The sequence below is a fragment of the Colossoma macropomum genome, unplaced genomic scaffold, assembly GCF_904425465.1.
Source record: "Colossoma macropomum unplaced genomic scaffold, Colossoma_macropomum, whole genome shotgun sequence".
Classification (NCBI taxonomy): Eukaryota; Metazoa; Chordata; class Actinopteri; order Characiformes; family Serrasalmidae; genus Colossoma; species Colossoma macropomum.
The window spans coordinates 23,520,600-23,543,371 of record NW_023494791.1 but is presented as its reverse complement, the minus strand read 5'-3'; the positions used below and the strand labels follow the sequence as shown (position 1 = coordinate 23,543,371).

Genomic DNA, 22,772 nt, shown 5'->3' with positions numbered 1-22,772 from the left:
GGCTGTAATCTAGACTAAAGGAAAAAAAAAACTAAAAATGGAACAGACAAAAAGCAATATTGAAAATGTAGAGTTTACTTAATAAAGATAACTCAAAACACTAATTTTGTGGGTTTTGTGTTGCACTGTACACGTTCATATTGAGCTAGTCATCTCCTGTACCCATTCCTGCTAATTTCCCTTGAAGATGACTCAGTATGACAAGACCAGAACTCAAGAGTAACCTTGGGGTCGGATTTTCTAGTTAGCATTAACAAATTGGGTGCAGCTTCTCAAATTAATGGACACAAAATTTAAAAGGAGTTTAAGGGAAGGATCTTGTATTATAAAACCAGACATGGGTCTTGGGTAGTTTTCAAAAGTGAGTGTTCATCCAGTTTGCTTATAAGCTATTAATAATAATGTCAACATATTTACACAGAGTACAGACTCTCAGGGTACATGACCTACGTCTCATGCAGTACACTGAGGGTTGGAACACATAATAACAATAATAATTATATAATTGTTGCTGTTGTCTTCAATGAGAAATGTGTAACTAATCTGAAGCTGTATGGACACCTTTACTTCATCACCAGGTGGCGCAGTAGGGTGAATTTTGAAACTATATCACAGTCCAGTCCGGAGAGAACCGATCTACCTATGAATGTTTTATCATTTGGTTGCGTTACAATTACATATTATAATTATCTCTTTATCATTTAGTTTATTTAATGTAAGACTTGCTGTTTCAGATGTCTCCAACCGTTTGGTCAACACGGATGTACACGGCTGCAAGTGTTTAGGTTTAGTTATGTGCACAGATTTATATTCTACTATACATTTGCAGATTATTGTTGACTAAATTTAAAATTTCTGATCCATTATTGCTAATTCTCAGGTAGAAGGCATGAACACCGCTCAGAACACTAGAACCAAAAAGCGACGCAAAAAATAATCTCATTTAAACTCTTTGAAATTTGCGTCGTTTGCAACAAAAACTCCTTACACACTGGCAGGTACGCGGGAAGGTGTTTTAAGCCAGGGGTGCTGATATTTTAAGCAGAATATACGTGACGCGACGATGACGTTAAATTATTTGCCTTTTTTTTTTTTTACAATTTTTAACCTTACATCGAACAGAATGTATCGTACTGCACTATAATGTTGCGAGAGACGACAATATATACATATAACTGACTCATCAGACTCCTAATGTACATTTTTTATGTAAATTAACCAAGTGCGCCCAATCAGATTGTTGATATGGCGCGGTAATCGATTACGTCACGCCCAGAGTCGAGCGGCGAGAACCCGCACAGAGCGGGAGATAAAACGGTTGATAAAATGTTAATATTGCGTTGTGTGGTTTATTAACAGTTTAAAAACAGGACATGGCTAATTTGGGTCTCAATACTGGCCTCTATCTCTGCACACACCTTCTCTCTTTAAACCCAGCCTGTGTGTGTTTTACTACCTCAGTAACTGCTGTGCTCACGTATGTTATCTGACTGCGTAAACTCACAGATCACAGCATGTTAAATATCTCTGCACGTTATTCCACTACCTCATGCTCAGAAATGAGTGCTGTGTCGGCGCTGCACTGTCCTGTCTGTTTACTGTGTCTAATGTCTGTTTTATTTATCGTATTTATTGTATTGTTTCTAGCTTAATTTTTTGTTTGCACACTTATGTCTGCGCGTTCGCACTTTGTACTTTTTGTTCCTTGTTGCACCATGTGCCTGAAGGAACGTAATTTCACTCCACTGTGTACTTCTACATAGATGGAATGACAATAAATGATTCATTTAAACAGTGCAGCTACTGCAGCTTTAAAATATATATATATATATATATATATATATATATATATACATAAAAACACAAACTTCTCTGAATCAAGCACATTTGAGTCTTTACTGCGCTCAAACTGATAAAAGTTCACATCTCAGTATTATTTTTGTTTTAGCAGTTGCACACCTGAAATCAGGGCCCCCTCGACGCCCCCACTCCCACACTAGTGGGAAGGAAGAGTTTTCCCGGCTGATAACGTCCCGCAGCTCGCCCCCTAATCGAGCCCCTTACCTGGGACAAAAAGGCTGAGAGGTGGCGCTTTCAGCTGGGATCTTCTACCGACGGTTTTCGCGCTGCTGTGGGGGGAGCAGATAGGGATTGTTCCCGCGCGGTGACAAAATCCATATAGTTAGGTGGGTTTGATCTAAAGTATACAGCTACATAAACGCAGCAGGTCTTCGTTTTGGCATATGTAACACTTACACCCAAATTACCTTGTTCGTAGTTTTAAGAGATTGGACGCGTCTCCCTGTTTGACGGGCTGACTTGGTTTCGTCCAGAGTTTCGGCCAGGAGTAGCGGCCCAACATCATCAGAGCTCAGTGAAGATGGCGGCTCTGTGAGCGATGCTGTCAACAAGACTTTGAATTCTCGTTTTTTTTTAAAAATAACTTAGCGGGCACTCGAGTCGTGTGTTTGGATAGCCGTGCAGGAGAAAAGGTCTGCGGGTGAGTAGAGTTTGTTCATGTTTCTCTCTCCGCTCTGTGCTCTCCTCTCTGTCTGTTAGCCTCAATCAGCCGCTGCTCTGCTCTGTGTGTGCACCAGTGCAGCTCTCTCTCCGGTAGCCGGCTCGGCTAACTTGTTGTTCCCGAACACTTAACCCTCGGCGTGCCTTCGTTTTTATCCCGCTCTTTTCAACTTAATATGAAAACACCAGTGCTGTTCGACCGATAACGGAGGGCGCGGCGCCGTTTTAGCCGTTTCGGGATGTAAATCTCAGTTTATTAGAGAGCTAGCGTCGGATGCTCAGTCTGAGATTTCTAACTTAACCGCGGTAACTAACTAACTAGCCAGCGGCGGACTGAGAACTAAACTTTAGCGGTGACCCCGTCCGATACCTCAGGTTTAGCATCACTTTTTGGTTGTGTGTATTTACCGAACACCAGTTTTAAGTTTTGTTGCTGACTTTAAAAACACTTAGAGGCTCCACACGATGCAGTATTGTCCATATCTGTGTGTGCGGAGTCGCTGTAGCCGCCTGTTAAAGCACAGCGGATGAGCTGTGAGATCGGCTTTTACTGCTTTGTTGGTAACGACCGAGGTTTCGGAGTCTAAGCCGCATATTTACCTCCGCGGCTGTAACATCTCTGATCACTGTGCTTTAGAGGTTCTGCATGGACTGTGTTGGAAACTTTTTTTTAAGTCTGCAGTAAGAAGCTCTGTGGCCTTTCGTCAAGCACAAGTTGTTACTTAAGCAGGTTTACAAGACTCATGCGTGCACGCGTTAAACCTTTATTTAATTAAAATATCGTACAGCCGTAATTTGGTTATAGGAACTCGTGCAGATTCATCTGTCTTCCGATGCAGCACTGTAGGACTTTTTGTGTTCCATTTTTAGTTAATTGCTGTTTGGGATCTGAAGTCCATCCTCCCTTGACCACGTGGGCCCAGTTTATCCCTGTTATTGTGAAATGTTCGGCATCATTTGTTTACCACTGCTTTCGTTTCTTTCATTTGTGAAGTTTAAACAGTGGGCTCGGCTTGTGCGCACACGCCTCTGGCTTATTGAACGATAAACAGTTCAGTTCAGTCCTCCTTTAAAACATTTATTAAAGGTGCACATGAGGTTTTGTGCTTTCATTTTTTTAATTAAATAAGAAGTTGTGTAATTTGATTTGGGGGAACCATGAAATGATCAAGTCTCTTGACATTCAGAAATGAAATTATTGGACTGCTGTTTAAACAGTATATCGTTATCATGAATTAGTGGCAGTCACTTGAGAGTGTAAGGGTTTATAAGTTTAAATATATGTTGCTATAATATAAAAATTGAGTCCAGAGCATTTTCTAGGTTACGTCCATATATGTTATGGTCCAGTTTCTCAAACTGTAAATGCCTCATATTATTTCAGTGTTTCTGCATGTAAACTGTGCTCCCAGCCTGCATCTGTCCATCTCTCAGCTAAACTGGCTCAGTTACATCTCTGTCATCTGCAGTGTTACTCTTTTAAATTTGTTTTTAGAGTTAATGCGTAGTTTACTTGTCAGTGTCCAAATATCACTGTCATTCATGTAATGATGGACAGTTTATCTCTCCGTTGGCTAATTGAATTGTTTCATAGTTGCCTTACCATGAATTCTTCACATTTTGGTCGCCTCTGTATATTGTATTTCTTGGGTAGTCGGTAAAAGAGCACATGAAACAGTTCATATATTTAAAATATACCCCTGTAAACACCATATCAAGTAAAAATCAGGCATCCCAAAAGCTCACGGTGCTGTTAAGCAGTGATTCTCAATTTTGGGGAAGTGAGACGATGGTATACATAGACCTGTTCTTACTGGAGATGTGCACGAGTGCTCCAGTACTCAGTTAACTGTTGGAGGTGCCGGAGTTCAAATACTGAAATCACTATGTAGTATTTGTTTCATTGCGAGGAAATTTGAGAAAATACAGGCTGACAGTTCAGGGAAATGTGATGGTTTTGCTCATATGTTAATTTAAACTCATTACTTTATCTGAAGAGACAGCCTCCGTTACTCGGCTGACATAAAAAAGCTACCGGTGTCCCTCAGCTGTTTTGGAATAATAGAACATGATCCTCTGCGTGCCACTGTAGTTTTTGTGCAACACCAGTGATGTCGTCTAAAAAGATAAGCCTACAGTTGTACATCATTTTGTGCTAGAGTACTAATTAATTTTAGATTGTCCAGACCTAATGCACAGCCTTAGTTCTGACATCTTTTGAGGTTTTTTTGTTTTCTTCTATGAAATCTCTTATCGTCAATGATTCTGGGCACGGACAGTAATGGTTCCCAGTGGCCAACACGGAACACTTACAAACCATGCTCAGCACAGTTTTCTCGGCACGGGTCGCTACACATGCTCAAGACTGTTCGGTGAGGTGATTAGTGATGTAGCTATTCGCTGATTGGTGCCCCATTATGTTGGTATTCATAATTCATCCTCTGTTATTTCCAATCGAAAACAATCAAAAAATTTCTGTATGCTCAGATGGTCACCAAATTAGTGAAAGCAGTGCTCGATTTTCAGTCCATCTAACAACAGTTGCGAAATGTTAAACAGTGCTGCAAACTTGGAGACAGTTTGTGGTTTGCATTAGTTTAGCATGCTAACAAATCAGCTCACCACAGAACAGGGTTGATACTGTTTAACAGAAGCTACACTGATATAATTTTAGAGTTTAAAAAAAAGACTCAAATCTGAGGAAGTGAAGTTAAGCGGCTGGTGTTGGAGGGACAGAAAGCTTAAAATTTAACATGGTGTTTGCATATGTAGCCTACTAGCTAGGCTAATGCTAGTCAGGTCCTCTCTGTTGGTTAGTAGCACTCCTAGTAGGCTTAGCTAGTGGGCTAAGTTTGATTGTGGCTAAGTGTTCTGTGGTGTATGTGAAGCTATTAGCCTGTTAGTTGTCACTGAGCCACTGTTATGTGTAGTTTTTCATTATTGTTTTTTTTGTTTTTGTTTTTTTTTTCTTGGTCCTGATTTAGCTACAGCGTATGAAAAAGAAACCATAACCTGTTTTGGTCTGTACCAGTATGGAATGGGAGAGGACTGTGAGAACTATTTGGCTGTCCCATGGAAAAAAGGCCATTGATATCCTGTTGTCACTATAAGCTAAAACATAGCAGAGTGAGAGAAAACATGCATATGCCAGTTGTAGGGAGGAGATACTGTTATTATTGTGGATGCCTTCAGTAGCTATGAAGCAGGGCTTAGCCAAGCAGCTAAACTAGCAAATTACTTCACTACCTTATAAATATCACATGATTATTGGTTTGTGCTACAAAGCAACCCCATTTGGAATGTTGGCTTGTACAAAAAGGTCTGGCATCTGAAGCACACTGTTCAGTATGACCACAGATGACAACACTTTTCTGCCTGTTAAAGTTATTTAGTTTTAAAGTAGACTTATCAGGTCAGAGTGACCCGAATTACTGTTGAATGTGAGGAATCTTAGATTTCTGATGTTTATTTTCACAGCCCATACAGCTGTACATAGGCTGCACGTTCCCTTATCTTGCTTGAGGATTGTTTGTAGATAAGAAATGTAGCATGTATGCAAATGAAAGTTGTTGTCATCTCTTGTGCTTAATGAACATGCTGCTAGTTACAAATGTAGCTGTGTCTTTATGGGTTCCAGATGATTGCCAGGGGCAATGCAAAGCACAGTGGATATTCATAGTGTGTCTGTACACAGGTTAAGATCTTATACCAACAAAGTCATGCAGTGACATGAAGTGTTAGGCAGCCAGTAGTGCAAAAAATATCCTGCACATGGAAGATGTCCCCCAGGGATCTTCCTGCAGATCCTGAGTGACTGACAACTCTGGCAGTCATCTGGATCTTCTAGAACCACAGTTTCACAAGTGAAGTGGAGTAGATGACAAATACCAATAAAGAAATGGAGCTCACCTACACTGTTAACAGAAAAGGTTCTGTATAGTACCGAAAAACAGTTTTATGATTTCTTTTTTTAAAAGAGTCTTTGAAGAACAGGTTTTCCATGATTGAGAAGAACCATTTTATAATGCAAAGAACCAGTTAAGCATTTAAATGTAGTTTTATATAACTAGGGTTTAATCTAAAGAGAGAGATACAAGGAGGTGATATCCCCACTGTCAAAAAAAAAGCAAGTCCTTTTTTTACTTAACCACCCTCCATCCCCACCCCCATTGCGAGCCCCTTTGGATTAATTTTATGTGAATCCTGCAAGTCACAAGTATAATGTCAGCAGAATCGCAAAAAAACTCTATATAAACAAATGGGCAATCACAGTATAAGACAAGATATCTGGAAAGGTTTTTGTTCCTGTGCAAAAAAAATGAAAACGAAGTATGGTTTCAGTTTATAACCAGTGCCCCCTACTCCCTCACATGGTGGAGCCTACCATCTCTCTTAATTTTTTGTTCTTTCCTCTCAAACACTGTATAAGCATTGCCTTTGCAAAAAAACCCTTGAAAAACCATCTTTTTCGAAAGTGTGGGGTGAAGCTGAAGCACGAAAGCTGTTTTCACAACCAAACTCACTGTATGAGAGGTGGCCACATTAACTCTGTAGAACCTGGACAGTGTGCAGGTTGGTGACTGTTGCATCAGACATCCACCGTGTAAACCCCAGAAGTGCTGGATTGGGCCTGTGAACCCTGTGTGAAAATGTGCCGGAGGCAGAATGCTTGCATGTGCTGCTCCACTGCCTCCTTATCTGCAGTACTGTTTTCCAGGCATCATAGGTAGACACCTCAGGATGTTCCTGCATGTCTCGGGAAGCTTGGATTGAGCCAGCCAAACCTGGTGGTGGCTACAAGCCAGAGAACACGCAAGCTTGCCACAGTCTCTGGCACTGTAACTCAGTGCCTGAAGGGCAATATCGGTGAGTTCCCTGGCATCCACATTAGTGGATTGGAGCAGTCCAATGTGACTACCAAATGACAGCCAGTTTGCTTTGTGCCCAGCTATGCTGCAGTGCCATAGGCTTTAATGCGGGCACCATTCATGTGTCTGCATTTCGATTTCTGCACAAATCACAAGAGAAGCTACGCCAGTATCCCCTGAGGACCTGCTTTCTAAAAACGACCGGGTTGGGCAATGGTTGTGAATACTTCAGGTGCTGTGCTACATTGTGTGTGCAAAATTAAAGCTCCACAGGCATTATGTTAATAAACTCCTACACACTTAAAAATGATGGCTTTTCAAGGGTTGTTTAGTAAGGTAAATGCTTCTACTCAAAGAATCCTTTGTATAATGAAAGGGTTCTTTGCATCCTAAAAGGCTATTTCAGATATATAGTGGATGTGTTGTATATGAAAAGCGCTTTTATTGTTACAAGCTTGACGTTTCGATGCTATATCAAACCTTTTTCTCCATCAATCTGAAGAACCCTTTCATGATTCAAAGAACCCTTTAAGCATACAAAGAGTTCTTTGAGTGTTCATGTTTCTATATAGAGCTGTATTCTTTACTGAAGAACCCTTGAAGAACCACCTTTTTTGAGAGTGTATATGTAGTCCTTGCAGGCAGGAATTGCAACTTAAGGAGGGTTCAGGAAGTTGAAAGAAAGACACTCTGGGCTTTAAGACTAGTGTCCGTTTAATAGGGTTCGGCACAAGAACTGGTCCACTGGGCATAGTGGTTAAATCCTCATGGAGTAATACTATGAAGGGTGAGGCAAGGGCGAGTAACCTTTTTTGGACTTCTCTTTGAGTGTCTAAAAAGCATCCATCATGGGTACAGACAAGGCATTGGTGTTGGGGATGGGCAAAATCAATTTACGCTGAGTTGACCACTTTAAAGGACCCTTCAACAGTCATGATTGGTGCAAAAAGATCAAGAAGTCTTGCCATGAGCAAACCTGTTTTGATGTGTGGAGCAGTTCGCTGAGCTGTTCCACTATATTGTTCTTGTTCGTACCACAAGGCTTGTGTTATCTTGGCAAGTAGGATAAAACCGCTTCATACACCACAACACAAGTTCACTTACGGCTCTTAGATGCTCTGCTTGATGCATGTTCACAGGATAAAGGCTCAAATCTTGAGTGAGAGCAGTTGAGTAACTTTGTGGTGCAAAAAAAGTTATTTGTCTGCTAAACTAGTGCTAGCATGATCACTTTAACTGTGCTCTTAATGGCACTATGAATTGATGTTCAATTTATGGCTTAATATTTAATGGGTGATGAACTGGAAAGTCTCTAGTTTATTTTCTGGTTATTATGAGAGCTTATTTTTGTTTCTGCACTGCTCCGTTTCATCAGCTCATTCTCTTCAAGTGTAGAGGGTTGAGTTCCCGATTCAGCAAAAGTAAAAGGATAAAAAAGGGGGTAGGAGGCAGGGTTTGGAAACTTGGAGGCAAAGGGGCATTACAGTCTTATGGCATTTTAAGTAGTTTCCTTAGTAGTTTTACTTAAATCATTATCCTTATTATTATTCATTGATTATCTTCGTGGTTTAAATGATGACCTTACAGGTACTTCAAAGGTACTTTTAAGATGCTACTACCTCTGGGGCATCATTATCATACTACAGTCCAAGCAGAGGTTGGTCACAGCCTGCTTTAGATGGCCTAAACTGAAGCACTGAATGTCACTTGTAATTGTTATAGTTAGTCTCACTCGAAAAGTATGCAGGAACCTATATGACTAAAATTCAGTTTTTCAGTAAAGAACAGTTAGACAAAAAAAATCAGAAATGAGAGCATTTAGAAAATATCTGTAAGGCAACAGGCAAAAATAAATCCAAGAAAATGAAATTTGAAGGGAAAGACATCTGAAAATGGGAAATGAAACAGACTTTATAAGGTGCTGCACCAAGGGAGTGTAATTCCAATGACTGTATCGTATTCTGTGCAAGATAGAGTTTGTTTAATCAAGAATAGTTTTATGAACAGAGACCTTTCATAGTAACATACATATGCAAATGATATTAGTTTCTAGAAATAGTGACAAACACTGAAACCTGGTAAATTTATTTATTTTTTATCTGTAACACAGTTTTATTGTCTTTGCTAATGATTTGATATTGTTATGCAACTCTTGCTGCAATGCAGTGCTCGAAGGAATTGTCCCTCTTTCTCTCTCGTCAGAAGACATGGGCCCAGGTTCACCCTGTTTAAGCTCAGAACATTAAGGCTGCCTAATCTTCAGGGAGCTGAGTGAGATCCTGTGCAGCTCTGGGAAATCGCTTACTGAGCTTCAGTGCTTGATCACAGTAAAGGAAGGAAATACAAATGGCATGTCTGATAAGGTGGAAGGATCGGCTCTCCACTCAAACTCAATGAAAAACTCATTGCATTCATTGTTGTGGTATAGTTTATTCAGGTGCTGTACATTAGAGTGAGATTTCTATGGTGTGATTAGCCGATTGTTTGAATGTGTAGGTGACAGAGTGACTTGCAGCTCCATTTTGATTTAAAGAAAACAAGACCAAACCAAAGTGCTTCTTTACCATCCTGAATGTTATGTGCAATATTTAGAGCTAATGCGTTGACTATTCACTTCTGTTTTCCAGCAGGAGCTGAAAAAGCGCTTTTAAACAATCAAGTGCACTGTTTTAGCGATTCAGGTTGTGCAGTTATTTTCTGTGAGCAACATCTTTGCTTTTTTTCTCCTGTAATTTAAATCCTAGAATTTTATTCAAGAGATTAGATGAAGCTTTTCAGGCATTTATTTAGTTTTAACAGTTTAGAAAAGATAGTGATGTACACTGTCTTTTTTAAGATGTCCTTTTAATGCCACTGAAGCGTCTTTCAAATTTTACCTCCTATCTCTCTAAAGCAACTGATTCAGGCATGGGACCACATGATTTTCTTGCTGATTGCTGTTGCAGGGAAAGACACGGTTTAATTAAACATAAGATACTGTGTTCAATTAAACATAATAATCATGCCTTCCTGTCATCCTTTGGCTAAGCAGCTGTCACTGAACAGTTACAGTTCCCTCTGAGGAATGCCCCTGTCAGGGAGATTATGTATCACAATGTCTCTTTTGAAAGAGACAGTACATAAGGGCTAGATTCTGTAATGTACATTTTTATATGTATGATGTGCCTCCATACATGACAGCCTCCAGTGTGAGGACCATTTTTGTGTGGGTTGTTTTTATTGTTTATGTTTTAGCCTAAGCTGCTGTAGGCTAAAAAGGTGAATATATGCAAAAGTGATGGTTTTTGTGACATAAAAAAACTTGCTGAATTGAAATTTAGCCCTTTGATATTGTTGTAGATTCTGACACTCACAGTATATGTGGACAAAAAAAAATAGCAAACTGTTGCTACAGTTGCTAATGTGAAGCTAACCAGTTAGCTATCACAAACATTAGCAAATGGGACAAAACAACACTGACCTACTGGTTTTGTGAAACAGCAAAATTAAGTTAATGTTACCTAGCTGTCATGCAGAAACAGAGCAACCTCCTCATCCTTTTTCATACCTTTCAACTCTCGATAAAACTGAAGTCAGTTCTTTTTCGTCAGCTCCTTTTTCGTCAGCTCTTGTTCGAATTTTCCCATTCCACCCTAAATGGTGCAGCAGTAACATTGTAGTACCTCACGCTAGCATAGCCATTGAAATAACCAGAGCCTATGCAAGCAGCACCGCTAACAGACAAAACGGTCCTCCTGCTTCTTAGATGTATATTTAAACGTGCAATAAAACGGGCTAACATACAATGCTTTTGCAGCTCTGCGTCTTTTTTCTTTTCAGTCCCTGCCGAAGCCATAGGTCATGGAGCTACTGCAGTGTAAGCTAAACTAAGATTAACACTCAGATGCTAACATGCTAACAGAAATGAATCCTCAAAGCTTTGATGACAAACTGCATACATATTTGCACTGTGCGTTTACAGTGAAATAAGAGCCAAATATGTAATAATACACTTCAGGAAAAATGTTTGACGAAGCTGAAATTGGCTTCCTATTCGCCACCATTTTGTTTGATCATTCCACCTCAAATGTTGCAACAGTTACATTCCAGCACCTCAGGTGAAATATGGCTCGTATGTTTTATGTCACCGATAAGCTTTCAGGATGGGCTAAGTCAGAGAAATATCGGTCGATCGCATATTAGGGCTGAAAATTAGCCGATACCGATACATGTCTCTCTCTCTAGTAGAGAGTGAGCAGACTTAGAGTTCCCCATGGGAACCTTATGTCATATAAAATTTAGAATTTCATATTTAACTTTCATAACTTTATCGCATGAATTAATGATCCATTGAACCATGTAAATTACCTTACACAGGTAACTACCTAATTATAAAGCAAACAAAAATATATATGTTTGAACAAATGATCCCTAATAGTATGTTTGGTCATTTTTTTGTAAGATGCTGCAGCACTGCAAAGCTTGTTCAGTGAAGCAGCAACACTGATTAGGAAATGCATGTCACAGGCTGCATGTTACATTTCATCCAGCATGCAAATGAAGGTGTGATGTAGTTGAGTGTGCCAACTTTGAAGGAGAGGGGTGGGGTGTGTGAGTTCGTTTGCCCCTAGGTGGAAGAACTGGAAGATTGGTTCAATTAGCTATAAATGAGAGATCAAAGAGAGTGAAAAAACAATATTTTTGAAGTAGCAGTACCAGATTAGTTGCTCTAATCTCTTCAGGGTTTTTATGTCTTGTGTCAAGTGCTCTTGTGCGCGGAGGCTGCTCCTGAAGTGCATCGCTCTCACTCTTTCCATACGAAGCCTCTTTGCTTACTTCAGCTTTTTTCGGGAAAGTGTTCTTTACCTTACTGGCGTGTACTTTAAAATGTCTTTTTGTTTCCGCTGGAGAGATGACCAAAACCCCAAAGGTGTCACAGTTAGAGCCTTTAGCCTTTCAGGTGTATACTTATATGTGGACTGTTGGTGTTGATTTGGGCAGTGATGGTGGCAGAAAAGCTCTTTCCAAGAGCTCTTTTTGTTTTTTTGTTTTTTTTTGTTTTGTTTTTTTTTCTTTTTTTCTTCCCACAAAAATCACACGTTGAGCTCAGTTTGTCTCTATTTATACACTTGTAATGTTTTTTCTTCTCTTAAGTGTCTTGATCAGAGGGATGAGAGGTAGGTCTGCAGCAATACATGGTGACAAAAATACACAGCAGTGTAAATATGTGATAGTGTGCATTGTGGAGATCGATGATATTGGCTGCATTCTATTAATTGTACACCTAATGCAACTGCGTTGCTCGAACACAAAAAGCTAGTAGTTAGGGGTCGACAACATGATGGTATTTTATCATTATAGTGATACATTTTTGCAACAATACTCTTTCCTGAGCATATTGTGAATATTGTTGGTACGGACACAGAATAACTGCATGTTTAATTAGAAAGAAAGCATAATTAATCCTGTTTATCTGGCTTTAGTGCAGCACATTTAAGCATTTTGCACATAAAAATGTTTTTTATTTTTTTATTGTGATGCATATTGTATATCATAAAAATGTCTTCAAGTATTGTGATATTATCTTTTTGCCATATTGCCCACCCCTAGTTGTACTGTATTATAAGACACAAGCTCATCTTTGGACCTCTCATCTTTCAGCTTTTTCATTAGTAAGTTCTGCAATGATGTGTATGCAGTCATAATTGTTCTTAGTTCAAATTTAGCTCAGAATAACATGAGAATCACATTGTGAGCTGAATGTACTTTTACAACCCTAATGAGTGGAGATTGTAACTGCAGTATGAAGGATCCAGTCATACCTGAAGTTGTAACATCCTTTGGTAGTTCTCAGAAAGTGGTAAAGATATAATCTTAGGTTAGAGTTTGCCACATTTGGTGACTTGGACAGAGTGTTTATAGGGATGAGCTCACAAGTCGGCTTTATTTCAGTTGTTTTTTAAATCACAGCCTGTCGCTTAGTTCTTTTAGTCATTATGGTAAATTAACCTGCATTTACTGATACGCCATCTTTGCACTACATGCATAAAAACAATAGTATTAATGTCTTTCTCCAGCTACAGTAATGAGCTTTATGTGCCAAAATCTTGACCTGAATTTGTGCTCTTGAATTGTCAAATTATTGTGATTGTGATATTACATCCTACAGCGCCTTTACCTGATCTGAATGTTATTGAAAAGGGTTTTTTTAAGTGAGAGATCTTTGAAGAGCACAAATGAACATATGTAGCTCAAACTTGCTCCTGCACAGATACATTAACTCTGAATTGTATCCTTTACACGAACTAGGTATTTGCCTTGAAAAATGAACCATTAAAAGGAGGAGGATTACTTTCTAAATAAGCCCTGGAAGCTTCTGCTCATTTCATATTCTTCCCTTGCCTGGGCATTTTTTGGATGGTAACTGACTCTACACAGAACATACAGAAGCAATCTTAAACCAGCTGGATTACAGTAAATCATTTACGACTACTCTGTTTACAGTTGCATACTGCATTGTAGGGAATGACTCGTTAGTGGCGTAGCATGTTAAAATCTTTGTCTCTTCTCTATCAAAATTTCATTCCATGTGGTCACAGTATTTCAAGTATTCATGCTTAATCTTCTTGTGAGAGTGCTGAACAGGTGTCTTGGCCCCAGACCTTTGTGCCAGTTATTTATTATTTAACTGCAGAATGACCTGACCGGAAAGTTTTCGTTGCAGTGTGGTCAATGTAACAAGATGTCTTATAACCTACCTCTGTGACGTAAAATAAAAAAAAGGTTTTTCCCCCGTGAGCTGCAGAATGTAACTTCGGCAAAGGACCCGCATTAATAAAAAACGTTTCAAGTTGTCTAATTGGCTGGCCGACACAACAGGGCAATTGGGCCTATTTTGATGCAGATCTGATCCTTCCAACAACCGCAAAAGGTCTTAATTGATTATCTTCCCAGATTATCCTCTTAGCTCACCACCACTGTTATCTACTCACTGTCCAGTTGTGGCCACTCTGATTTTGGATCAGAAATATTCAACATTTCCACCTGAGCGTGGACCTGTCACATTGCTCACTGCTGCCCCTAAAGATCTTATAGAACAAGACAGGAGTTAGAACTTTTGTTTTTCTAAGACCTACAGCATGTCTTTTTAAATGCCTGTGTTTTTTTCTGCTTTCTTTTAGGTATGGGTATTTGTCTCAACCTACCTGATAAACACATCCCTGGTTCTGTTTTTTGAGACATGAGCATATGATTATGAAAGCTAACAATGGTTGTAAATTGTGATCAGACAATTATGTAGTAGTTGTGACAAGCCTGCCTCAGAGCAAGTCCCTGTCCATCTTGAAAGCAACTGATTCTGTCTGGTGTGCAGTTCTAGTGTTTCTCATTTAAAATACTATTTTTGTTTGACTAGATATGATTTACATAATTCCAGACTCAACCAAGACCAATGCGAGAAGGTTTCAGCGCCATGTTGCTTTAAGAGAATTGATGCTGTCAAATTGGTTGGATTTCCTTTTGATGCATTGATTCACTGAATCCAGCAAATTCCATGAATGTATGCATGCCAGCTAAATCTCTGAGCTCTGTGGAGTAGCTAGTGAAAAATTACTTCAGCAAGGACTCTCCTCATATACATGTGCTCAAAAACAGCCTTTTAACCCCACTGGTTGGTAGTATACAGTAAGGGTGGTCGAAAATCTATGATTACGATGGACGATATTATTGTGAATCATATTCAGGTTTGGGAACAGACCAAAAGCATCAGGACAGCAGTCGTACCACATTTAAAACCGGCTTTGAAAAATTATGTTATAAACTGGCAGTCAGTCGGCTACTTGTTGTTGTACTGGTTGTTTTTGTTGTGTTCAAACTCTTGATAATTTGTCTGTCTTTATAGTATTAGGTCAGTGCTCCTCGGCCCTGTTTACAGCATTAACATCCATCTTGAATGATCTGATCATGAGTGGGCAGTGACGTGTAGCGGTTTACACCTGACCTTTCCATGTGTCGTAACTGCATCTCCAATGATCACATGTAAGGCTGTCACAATCATGAAATTTTGATCAATTGCCAATTAAATAATTGCAACAATAATTAATGTTTTAATTCTTGTGTATTATATGCCTGTATTAAAATACAAGGCAGCAGCCACCAAATTGGCCTATTAGCCATCTTGCTTCTTATCTATGCTTACTAGGTAGGCAGCCTTTTTGTACTGTGGAATTAGTACACCACACTGTTTGGTGCATGTGCACTCACACACATCCGTTACACAGAATCATGTTTAATCAAGCGATCAACCCGTTCTTGCTTTTACTTGCTGTTGTCCACTTATAAGCAGCTCCACCCGGGTGCGTGTTAGTGGAAAGTGTAAAGGGAGAATGTAATATAAGTATTGATGATACCAACAGTATATTCAGAAAAGCAAATTTTGACCTGGGTTATCATAGTTTAGAGATTTTCATTGATTTTTATTTAGTCTGATTTTGGTTAGTTTTAGTTAGCCTTAAAAGTACATAGATAGTTTGTTTTTATTTTTGGAAAAGTAGGAGTTTTAGGTTTAGTTTTTTCGTATTATGATAACTGCTGTTATGGTCAGTATTTGAAAAGGGCGGAATGAGTTTAGCACAACAGTAGACTGAGCTCGGCTCATCTCCAGCTTTACTTAAATGTAGCCAAGCACAGAAGAGGTCCACTTCTAAACTCATTCGCGCACTGCAAACTTTTTTCAGCAGTTCTATTTTGTTTTGGTTAGTTTTGCAGTTGATGGATTTTGTTTAGTTTTGTGTTTTTATTTTTATTACAGTTGACAAGCACATTATTTCACTGTTTTTGTTTTAGTCGTAGTTTTAGTTAGATATAATAACCCTGATTTTGACCATCTTTCACAATAACGATAACATACCGTCTCATTACCCACCCCAGTATAGAACCAGTTGAAATCAAGTGGTAACCTTATTATTCTTCACATTGCTTCATAAGGAGTTCAGCCTAGAATTTGGTGTTCAAGTCAGAATGGTCACCCCTGTAATTGTGCACTGAGCTGGTCTGATCAAGCAAGAATGTGAACTCTACACCTGTGCTGTCTTTTAGTAGTCGTGTAGGTTTTTATTATATAGTTAATTTCATTAACAAACTAAATGTATTTATTGAAGTGTCAGGTTTTCAAGGATCTGAAGCAAGTGGAGACTGGTGGATTTTTAAATTGTATTTTTTTTAAAGCCCTTTCTTGGGCTGGGCGTTAAAACGATAACAATAATTATCGCAATACAACTTTTCTTCGATAGAGCGATACGACATGTTCGATAAATTTTCGATATAATACACAATTCTCACACTTCCTAACGTGGAGTTATACATTCCCTGTTTGAGTGGAGCAACCGGCGGTCTGTTCTCCTGTGACCGAGTGTGAGTGACGAGGTCAGTGGCATAACTGTACTGACCTACAGCGAACTCACCTCTTTATAAACATCCGAACAAGCTTTAAAAGCATTAAATCACGACTGCTCCACACAACTCCGGCGCTGTTACAGCGCTTAAAAAGTCATATTTAAGTATGAGTGCATTCCCAAGCAGTGAAAGTGAAAGAAAGAAGTGGGTTCATGTAAATTACAGCCCTGATTTAAACGAAAGTAAACTGAGGAAGCTGTGAGGCATTGGAGAGCGGGAGAGCCCTGTCTTTCCAGGCTAGCTGTTTTTAGCAGCTGGCTAACTTGAAGCAGCGCTCCGTCACTCCACAATACGGCGAATTGATGATACTGTAGATCAAACAAGACACAAAAGCACAGCTTTCAGTTTAAACATACCTAAAAGGAGGACTCCGTTTGTCTGGTGTTGATATATTGAGGTTCACCCGTTAAACTACTATGATAGTATAGAGAAATCCAGTCATCGCTGATGTCATTTGTAACGGGATAGCCGAGCGCTCGTCACCAGACAGCTAAAAATAATCTGTTTTCTTTCTTAAATTATGAATATTACGAAAATTGCAGCCGTGCTTTTCCAGCTGGTAAAAACAGCTCACCAGATACTCTCTCCCACTCTCCCATGACAGATTTGTGAAATGTTCCACTGTTTGAGTGTTTGTTGTGTTCTGAACATAAAGGATAGTTTAAAACAGCAATCAACCACCCAGGAGCAAAAACCAGCCTTCAAACTTGAAAGAAATAATGATTTGACATTTATCGCGATGTGTATCGATATCGAACAATATGAATTTTGTTTATCGTGAAAACATTTTTGGCTATATCGCCCAGTTCTAGCCCTTTCCTATTTTTTTTTCTCTGTTTTTGTTGTTTTTTCTTGTCCAAGGATAATGTCTCTACTTTTGCTGACAGTGAGGAAGAGCAGTATTGTCTGCTTTGCCACCGCAGCGATGCTCAGGAAACCCATTTTGTGTTTAGCCAAGTAATTCTCAAACTTTGTGCTGGTTTGTCTCTGCTTAGCTGGAACTTTTAAGAGACTTGCCATTTGGTAGTTTCCTACCTTTGACTGAGCTTTTCTTCTTTGAGCACACTCAGCTACATTCGGTTTTTCAAGTTTTAGACACTAAAAAAACATTCCCAGCTCGCCATTTGAATAAACTGGTAACTAAGGAGGACCTTTGATATTTTTTCTTGTAGGTCCTCCCACCACCCCATTTTGAATTCTTGTGTTATAAAAAAGGTCTTTTTCTTGTAGCAGCACTGCTGTTGTATTTCGCTAGTGCATGAGTGGGGAGGAGCATTGCTGCGAGATTCTCAGAGAACCAGAGAATTTTGGTGAAGCCATCTTATGACACTGGTTTAAAAAGGTGATTGTGAAAGCTGCAGCGTACTTTCCAGCGTTATCACCCAAATGCACTCTCCCAGCTGACCCAGTCTTCCAGCTTGGCTCAGAATGAACAGCCTTAGCAACAGGAGAGAAGCCATAAACGTCTGTTTACAGGCTGTTTTTAATATCCATTAAATAACGGTAGCGTGAGGCGGAGAACGAACATTAAAATGCTCGTTATCAAACTTAATGGTTTAATGTGTGTTTCATTTCAACACCTTAGAAAGACCAGCATAAAATCCTGCAGGTGGCTTCAGTGTGTCGTACTGTCAGTTGCTGATGTCCATGGAAACAACTTGTCACTCTGTCACTGTGAGTGCAGTGTCCTTCTGTTCATGTCAGTAAGCGACTTGTATATGGCATGACTAAAATGAGCACGTAGTGTTCTCAGGGCTGTGTTCAGTGCTGTTTGGATGGTAGTTTGAAAAGATGCTTTGGCAGGACTTCATACGCTTCAAGTGTGTTCTGGCCTTCAGTTGCTCAATTTGGCACTGGAGGGGAACACTCTAAAATTGCATAGGCAAACCAGAGTGCATAAAAAGTGTCAACAAAATTAACACTGATTAGGTTGTCAGCTGTAATTAACCTTTTCATGTCCATCAACTAGATTTTGCATGAGCAAAGAAAAAAATACAACAGAACATGTTCTGATTGGTCTAACATAAGACATTTTTGTATAGTTATAGCTTGAGTGAGCATCTGAGTGTATGCATTTATTTTATTGATTTATTTTTTTGTCATTTTCCTACTTTTATTCACAATAAAATTTGATCTATTTTGCTGAAGATTTGTAATTTCATATGAACAGTGTTTGAATTGAATTTAAAAGTAGTAGTATGTAAGATGACGCAACCTGACAAATCCGTACTCCAGACAGTTTTCTCCTCCTCCCTCTTCACTCCTCCCCCTGTTTACTTACCAGTCTAGAAGAAACGTTGAGTTCAGCATCAAACTTCATCCCTTTACTCACCCAGAGCTTTCTCCAGTGGTTGAAAGCAATGCCAATGTTAACTCTTGTTTTGCTTCTATTTTTGTCACTTCTTTTCTTTGTGTTTTTTTTACCGGGAGCGGACGCGCTACTTCTTTACCCTCTCGTGTTGGGCTGACAGCAGGCTCGCTATTGCCTCTTGAGATACAAATTGGTAGTACGAGACAGGACGGGTTGAGGCTAGGACGCTAACTTCAGTCTCTGCAACATGGTACATAGACGTCAAAACTGTTATTTCTTCACATTCTGTTGATAATTTTTGGTTAATTTTTGAATGTTTTGAAATAATCTTACAAATCGCTCCTTTAATGACACCTCACTTTTTAGCCACATGGTTTGATCAGTAAGCAATAATTCTTCACGTGTTTGCTCAGAAAAGCTTGGACATTAAAAATTTCAGATACGTGCATGGATTAATTAATTAATATTGAGGTTTGTTCGTCTCTACAGCTTGGATGTGTCTTTTTGTTTCAAAAATACAATGAAAATATTCAAAAAGTTCTTGTTTGTTTGTCTTTCCAGCTATCAGCCCTTGATGCTGTTTTCTCTGCTTTGGACATGTTGTTTTGGGCAATCATTGCAACAAAGCTCTTCTGAATTGAATTCAATATGGCCACTTCATTAAATTTCTATGTGAACTCTTCGCTTTCCCACAAGCACCACTCCTCCTTTCTTTCCATCTCTATTTTTGTCTCTCTCTCCCTTTCTCTCCCTCTCTCTCGCTGTGTAGTGGGCAACATGACTGAGGCTTTTGGCTGGACAGGCTTTATTTGGGGCTGAATGAGCACAGTATGAAGGCCAGCTGATGGATAAACAGGAGGCTCCGGAGGAAGCCCAGTCACAGAGAGAACTCTCTCTCGTGCTCCTTTTGTGGTGCACTTTTTTCTCTTTTTCATTCTGCGCTCTGCAGGAGAGAGAAGAGCTCAACATGCTCCTCCTAGCTTAGCTTCTTTCTTTGTTTTTGTCTCTCGCTCTCTTTCCCATGCCTCTCTCTCTAATACATTTCATTCGTCACCATTACCCCACCTAAGCAAGCGTACAGACCAGGAACTAGCAGCATCAGCTCTTTTAGAAAGACCTTCCACTGTGTGTCCTTTTACCTGCATTGTTTGCTTTCTTGCTATGTTTATTTTTCACATCTGAATTTTCATTCCTCCCTCTCTCACCTTTACTCACACACAGAGATAGGATTTTCAGTTTTCTTACTTGGTTTCGGAGTGCTGATCCCTACACAAACTGCTAATCAGTGTTGTGTGTTGTACACCTGCCTCACACTGTACTGAGTTCCTTACCTTGTTCGTATTAACACGTTCTCATGGCTGGCACTCAGTTGCTAGTACACCAGTCTTTGACCGACTTATAAAATTAGTCATTGGTTGATCTGAATGCTTCTGTTTAATGATTAGACACCTAGACTCCCCTCATTTCTTTATTCATAATTCTCCTAATCCTCCCCCTCCCTTACATTGTATATTGTATTTCTGCTTTCTGGTGTCAGCCATCTCATTGTTTCTTCCTTATGCTTTCCTGGAGTTTGTCCTGCCTCTGCCTTCTTGTTAGGGGCTTAGATGCGGATTTCTCTAAAGATGCTTTGTGACTGCTGATGCTGACACTGATGCAGATACAATAAACAGTTACAAAATGTAGATGTTTGGCCAAGATACGCCTGGATTAGCATTTCAGAGAAATGTAACACTTATTTGTAGATTGCAAATGGAGTAAAATGCAGGTGTTTTATCACAGTAGCTCAGTGTCACTCAAATGTTCTGCTCTTCTGGTTGGTTGGTTTGAAAAATTAGTCAGGCAAATATAGCAAATATCTGCCAATACCGATAAGATTTTGGTGTCATCATGCATCCCTAGTGCACATGAGCCACCTAGCCAATTAAAGCATTTCCATTGTATGCTTTGAGCGTCTGGACCAGTCACAGTTTCAGAGTATTTCTGGATAATTAAGATATTCAAGTAATTCATCTAAAGTAAATTACACATCATTGAATCGCCAGCATGCTTTATTATGCTGCAAAGCATATTGAAACTGCAGTATCTAAACCTGTTCTAATTCCGTTTTCAAGGATATAAATCAATGCGTTATTTCAGTTCTGTGTTTAGTACTGTATTAAACAAATGGCAGGTGATTTGTGTTATAAATAGTAGGTGTTGATTCGTTTGACTGTTCCCGTGTCTGCTTGAAAGAACTCAGAAATAACTCTCAGCTGTGTAATTAGCATTCTGACCTCCATGGCTGTATGAACATGGCTGGAGAGAAGGAGGTGGCTCTTGAGTCATTCCATTACTTTACAGGATTGAAAATCCAGGTGGTGTAATGATGGGGTTGCATTATGGACCTCCTGCTGGAAACTGCCTCCGTTCCTTTTGCTGTTTTGTTACTATGCAAATGCTGCAGTCGTGGCTAACAGAGAAACTCAAATTACTCCAGTGACTGTTCACCTCAGGTCTGTTTGGATTGTGGAATGTGCTATGAAAATGTGGCCTGTGCTCCCTGTGCTGTGCTGTGCTTTTGCCCATAGATAGAAAATTTGTGTGGCAGTTGATTTGATTGTTTTATTAATTCTTAATCGGTTAAAAAATTGATGCACAAGTTTTAAAGAGGCCACATTTTGGGGGTTATAAAAAACCTTTTTACTGTTTCAGAACTTGATGTAGTGTGTAAACATTGAAGTTTTGAAAATGTTTCATTCACTCCTGAATCCATGCAGTCCTGTAAAATCTAGTAAGCTGTGAAATCAGCCTCTTTTGAATGAATAGTTTTTTTGACATCATAAAAACACATTTAAATATGTTAGATAAATTTACATACAGTTTCCTCTGAAAGTATTGAAACGGCTAGGTCAAATATTTTTTGGTTTTCACTAAAGGTATTTGGGTTTAAGATCAACTGATGAATATGAGACAGTAAGTCAAGATTTTGGCTTTTATTTCCTGATATTTGCATCCAGATACGTTAAACATCACCAGGGTGGCAGACCACTCAATTTTTAGGTAATAAATAACACTTAATGTAGCTTTTTTAAGTTCTTGTTTGTTTGGGGGGCTTTTCCCTTCAGTCTTCTCTTCAGGAGGTGAAATCTATGCTCGGTTGCCGAAGTCATGACACTACCTCCACCGTGCTTGACCAGAGAGCTTGTATGTTATGGATCATGAGCAGATACTTTTTCTCCACACTTTAGCCTTTCCACCACTTTGGTAGAGGTGAATCTTGCTTTCATCAATCCGTAAAGAACTTCTGTGGCTCATCTCTGTATTTCTTTGCCAATTCCAGTCTGACCCTCTTATTCTTCCTGCTAATGAGTGGTTTTCATCTTGTGGCATGACCTCTACATTTCTGCTGTCTTCTTCAAATAGTGAATTGTGGTACCTTCACCCCTGTCCTGTGAAGGTTTTTAGTGATGTCACTGACTGTTTTTCTTCACAGCTCTCACAATGTTTGTCGTCAACTACTCCTGATTTTCCTTGGCCGACCTCTTTGATGTCTGGTTGTTACTACACCAGTGGGCTTCTTTCTTTTTCAGGACATTCCGAATTGTTGTAGTGGCTATGCTCAGTGCTTCTGCAATGGCTCTGAATGATTTAGCCCCTTT

General features: G+C 39.4%; 1 protein-coding gene across 1 annotated transcript in view; it reads left to right on the top strand.

Annotated features, from left to right (window-relative positions):
• Window positions 1–2,363: 2,363 nt before the first annotated feature.
• The window catches only part of ndst2a (N-deacetylase/N-sulfotransferase (heparan glucosaminyl) 2a), a 151,580-nt gene continuing 131,171 nt past the window's right edge, over window positions 2,364–22,772 (top strand). The window contains exon 1 of the mRNA XM_036574501.1: window positions 2,364–2,500. The gene's annotated coding sequence lies outside the window, so the exon portion shown is untranslated. The remainder of the gene's footprint in view (window positions 2,501–22,772) is intronic.